Genomic DNA, 5,810 nt, shown 5'->3' with positions numbered 1-5,810 from the left:
GCCCAATTTGTTTTAAAAAATAATTTAAACAGATTTTATAAGTTAAAAAAAAAAAAAAGTAAATTAAAGAACAAAATAAATAAAAATGCAAAAATAGATAATATTTTTGTTTACATCTCAATGCAAAACATAAATTTACAAAGAACAAAATAAATAATAATACATTACACAACTAATTAAACTAATACAATCCATTACAAAGAACAAAATAAATAATAATACATTAAAATACTGCTACTATTTCAAAAAAAAAAAAATTACAATGCTCTTCACATCAACAGGTAGCTGATCCAACCTGCCATCTAGGGGTGTGCATCCATTCACAACTCAGAATGCATTCACAACCTACATCTGTTTCAGATATACATCGACACCAAATAGTTCTTGAGCACATCAACTGAGTTTAGGGGACTGGAAAGATAAAATAAAAAAGGAGTCAATATCACAATTAATATTAGTACTGATATTGTTCTTGTCACTTTGTTGATTGTAAAAACACTTTAATGTCTAATGTCTTTACGTACTTGCAAGTCTTGAATGTCATGCTAAGGACAGAAAGACCATTGGGCTTAGATGCAACTTCATCGATTATAGACCACAATGAGATTTGTATGGTCACATTGGTCCACCAGAAAGTCTGAAAGTACCATCTCTTTGTATCAGTTTGGCCTACAGTCTCAGAGAAAGGTATAAAGTTTAACTCCCAACTGATAAACATAAAAAACTGATCATAGTTCATCACAAACTCTTTCAACTGCATATATATATTTAAACCAGAAAGGAGAAGAAGAACAAGCAACAAGCCAACAGATAAGGAGAAGAAGAACAAGCAACAAGCCAACAGAAAATTTTGAAGTCCAACAGAAAATATATCCTACCAAATTACTAATCTTTATTGCTGTCCCTGATGCCCATCTCAATCATTGAAGTCCACCCAGAAAATTTTGATTCAGCAAAGACATAATCCATAAAGCAAACATAAGGTTGTTTACCTTCTCCACAATTATAGCAAAGCTTCTTATCCACCATCACACCACTATGCCCTTGTCTCCAACAAAGCAAACTCTGGCAGGAAATTAATGTGGTGTAATTAACACAATGTTCCCAGTAAAATTCTAGTAGGAAGTAATAGAAACTCTGTTCATTGTTCAAGTTTAATTAACAAACAGTAAATCCTAAATGCAAATAAGATACATGTATTCAAGATAGCATAATATACTTACAGTTACAGAAGGTTTGTCAAATGTGCTGAACCACTAAATTAAGTTGCTGAAGTTGAAGGAAGAGGGTTACCTTTAGAAGAAAAAAATGTAGAGGTTAAGTTAAATGGATAAACTAGCAATAAAAAATCAAAATTAACAAATAAAAGCATTTACCTTCGATGGCAACGTCTTCTACATGCTCCTCCACCTCCCAAGAACTAAGTGGTTCACAACTCAACCAATTTTGTGTACAGATTAGTGCTTGGACAGTCTCCGGTGCTAATGAGCTTCGGTATGGGTCTATTACACGTCCACCGGTGCTAAATGCGGACTCGGATGCGACGGTCGAAATAGGAATGACCAATATATCACGTGCAATCTCCGCAAGGATGGGATATCTAAATGAATTCCTCTTCCACCAATCCAAAATATCAAACTCGAGTACTTTTGGTTCAATCACATCCGACAAATACCTCTCTAAGTCCGAGCTAAATACCGAATTGTTTTGCCCCTCAAGATATTGATCTAGAGATGTATCAAAATCTTCATATTCCAAGTCGTCACCAATGATACTTGAGGAACTTGAAACTTGTGCCATATTTGATCTTCCACTATCTAGCCCATAAAGCTTGTGATATTGCTCAATCAAACGATTCATGAGCAATCTTACATTGGCCTCAATTCTATCTCCACATTCATCCCCTTTGCACTTTTTTAACCAATATGACAAGGCTGTGATCTTATATCGAGGGTCAAGGACAAAAGCTACATAAACAATCATGTTCATTTTATTCATATTCCCCCAATATTTATCAAACTTAAGTTTCATATTAGACGCCATCTTCCTCAACAAATCATCCTCACTCTGACCCATTTTGTTCAAATTATGCTCAATTGTAGAAATTTGTTGAAATAACATATTAGATGTCACGTAAGATGAGCCGGAGATTTTCAAAGTGGCATCATAAAAAACTTTAAGAAACTTAATAAAAACACGAGCCCTTTGCCAATCTTCAAATGGAGGTGCTGCAAGCTGTGACTCCCTCATTCTCATTAGCACAAAAGCTTTTTCATATTTTTCAGCAATACTAAGCATTAGGTATGTGGAGTTCCATCTAGTGGGAACATCTAGACACACCATTTTTCCACACACAATATTCAGCTCCTTTGCACATGCTCTAAACATATCAAGCCTTGCCGGTGAGGACCTCACAAATCTTACTGCTTCTCTAATATTATTTATAGCATCATATATAATTTTTAAACCATCACAAACAATGAGGTTTAAAATATGTGCAGCACATCGCACATGTATAAACTCGCCTTCCAAAATTGTAAACTCCTTCTCTCTTATGCTCCTCCTCACATGATCAATAGCGACATCATTAGATGTGGCATTATCCACAGTGATCGTACAAAGGCGGTTAATCTCCCAATCCATCAAGCAAGACTCTAACATCCAAGCAATGGTCTCACCTCTATGATTAGGAATCTTGAAAAACATTATGATTTTCTTGTGTAGTACCCAATTTTGATCAACATAATGACATGTGACACAAATATAATTCTTGTTTTGCACCGATGTCCATATATCGGTGGTCAAACAAACTCTTTGATTACTCAACAAAGCCTTCAACTTTTGCTTCTCCTCCTTATATAAACCAATACACTCTTTTTGGAAAGTGGTTCGGGATGGCAAGTTGTGTCTAGGCTCTAAATAACCCAAGAGTTTAACAAATGCCGGATGCTCTATAACCTTGAATGGCAATTCACACTGGATAAACAAATTAGAAATCATCCCCTTTAATTTTTCACGGTCATATTGTCCTAACATTTGAGGACTAGATCCTCTACCATCCATTCTAACTCCAGTGTGTGATGGTGATTTATCCTTCTCAAGATTTTTATCCCGTCTAATGGGAGACGCCGGACAAGAATATCCTAGGTGGTGCGACATTGATGAAGTACCATTTTTATAATGGCATCCATAAATCTTGAAACAATAATTGCATTGAGCTTTTGGTGCAATGGGATCAACGGGTTCAATCTTTGTAAAATGATCCCATACATGAGATTGGTTGGTAGCCTTCTTGGCTCTTTTTGGCTTTGGGGGGAGAGATGGTGCGGGCCCGGGGTTTGGGGTATTTATGGAGGAAGGCACTAAAGAACTAGTGTCTTCCTCCATGTCTAATGAAATCTGAACTGAACTAGAACCACCAATACTATCACTTAAACTACCTTCCATCTGTTTTAAGCATAAGAAAAGAAAAGGAAATATAATAAAAATCAAATCAGCAACAATACAAATATATATATGCAGGGCATGGGAATGTGCATGCATGCATGGAAATAATTACAAGCAAACATTATCTCAAGCATTTTTAACTTTTTACTGCACAATGTGCTTACTTTTGGTCAAACTGTACTTATGCCACAGCTTTCTTAGCTATAGGGAAGCATTGACTTTCCTCGCATTATAGTGTAAAATGTGAATGCTGCAAAATGTCTCTATTTACATAACTGTATCTGCAGTCTCTATTTACACAAGTTGGTTTGCTTTTAACAATACAGTTAGAGCCCTGTCCCTCAATGAATTTCTTCTTGCAGTAATACTCTTACTGAAAATCTCTGCCATCTTAAGATTCGTAACCTGATTATCTGTTATTGAACATTCTTAACATTGTATGATCAAAGTCCTTTCAAGCCAGCCTGATCAATTACTTGCCTTTTAATTGTGCAGTGATTGCATCTCAGTATGACTTGCCTATTTTTCAGTCAAAATATTCCGATTTGTATTTAGTTTGTGGCTCAAGTCGATGAGAGAAGTCAACTTTCCAAATGCAAATGCAAATCGATGGGAAAGAAAGAGATTTGAAAATAAAAATAGATTACAGAATTTTTAATTGCAAAAGCAAGAAAGAAAAGATGACAAACATAAATTGAGAGGTTTGCATAGCTTAACACTATATCACAATAGAGGTTTTAAATTGAGAGGGAATTAGTAACTAATATGGATGTGTTTTGATAATCATTTAGATTCAAATCTCCTCCCTCTAGCTCTTGTATCCAAATGCAACTTATTTTATGTTCTCTTCAAATATCACTATCATACACCACATTTACTTCAAATTGATCCATCTGATTGTTTTGGGGTATTGGAATCAGTTGATTACGAAATTTTTCCCAAGTTCAAATTAATCAACATAATGGTTCCCACTGATTTATGCATCAACCTTGACTTGTAACATACTTGGAATTTTATTATATATTAAGGTAGGTAGGTAGGTTTCATTCCCTTTATCATATGTCATGATGTTTATATAAGAAAACATCATGACAGATTTTTTGAATTGAAACTCTTTCAATTCTGAAAGGAAAATCCAGAAATGACCCCCCTAATTAACAAGAGTCTAATAAAATGACCTTTTTTTTGTGGGTTGTGCATGGAGAATTTCAGGCTAGCTACCAACTCTATCTACCATTATTCAAAAAAACAAATACATTACCAGAATCACAAAGACAAATGCAAAATCATAGCCTGCAAACTCACAAGTACAAATGCAAACTCACAGACCCAAATATGAAGTATTTCAAGTGAAAATGAAAGCATGAAAAATGATGAATGCATCAATGTGAAATCAATGTGAAAATGGAAGCATGAAAATTTCAAGTGCAAACTCACAGACCCAAATAATGAATGCATCAATGTGAAATCAAATTAAAACCCTAGACCAACATAATCAAAAAGAATCAGAAAACTCACAACCAGCAAAATCAAAAATACAAATGCAAAATCGCAAACCCAAATGGCAAACCCTAGACAGATTACACAAATGTAAACCCAAATGCAAAATCACGCGAAAATCAAACGTAAACCAGAAAAAGGAATCCACCCAAATCGAGAGAGAGAGGGAGAGAGAGAGAGAGAGAGAGATTAACATACCTTAGCTAGATTACACAGAGAGAAGATTTGCTATGCAATCGCCACGGGCCCTAGGGTTCTTGAGAGACGAGCGTGAGAGAAGACGAGTGAGAGATTCAGACGAGTGAGAGACCGGGTTACGTTTCCGGAAAATCTAAATGGTAAGGAGAAACGGTGTCGTTTCGGGGAAAAAACATAGTAACCGGGTGTATAACCCGGTTACGGATTACCGGGTTATAAAACCGGATCCGTAACCGGATCCGGATTTATAACAACCGCCCGGGTGTAATCCGGGCGGATAACCGCCCGGATTAACCCGGATCCGGATTTCCGGACCGGATCCGGAAAAAAACCGGTCCGGATGCACACCCCTAGGTCCTATTGGAGATAATAATTAAACAGTGATGCTAGAGCCACAAAAGAAAACATACTGAATATTTGTATCGACTATGTAATTTTTTTTATTATACATTTTTTAAACTCCTCAAATATTTAAAAAAAATATAAACTTGTTAAAAAAATATTTTCTTAATCATTAAGTAAAAAATAATAATAAAAATAAAAAAATAATTCGGTAAAAATTTCCAGTATATATTTTCTATGGTACTAGTATATTCCAATTTTCCACAATTAAAAGGCAAACAAAAAATGGGTTGAGGCTTCATACCATGCACACGACAAGCGCA

The 5,810-nt window shown here is 35.4% G+C and overlaps 1 long non-coding RNA gene across 1 annotated transcript; it reads right to left on the bottom strand.

The window, feature by feature from the left end:
* Positions 1 to 244: 244 nt before the first annotated feature.
* On the bottom strand, positions 245 to 5,492 carry LOC122306801. The gene is made up of 3 exons (XR_006241529.1): positions 5,146 to 5,492; positions 525 to 669; positions 245 to 411 (listed from the first exon to the last, which is right to left on the bottom strand). It is a non-coding gene; the product is annotated as an uncharacterized LOC122306801 (long non-coding RNA).
* Between the last annotated feature and the right edge of the window lie 318 nt (positions 5,493 to 5,810).

This window comes from Carya illinoinensis, chromosome 4, assembly GCF_018687715.1.
Source record: "Carya illinoinensis cultivar Pawnee chromosome 4, C.illinoinensisPawnee_v1, whole genome shotgun sequence".
In the NCBI taxonomy this organism is placed as follows: domain Eukaryota; kingdom Viridiplantae; phylum Streptophyta; class Magnoliopsida; order Fagales; family Juglandaceae; genus Carya; species Carya illinoinensis.
This window is presented reverse-complemented; position numbering and strand designations above follow the sequence as displayed.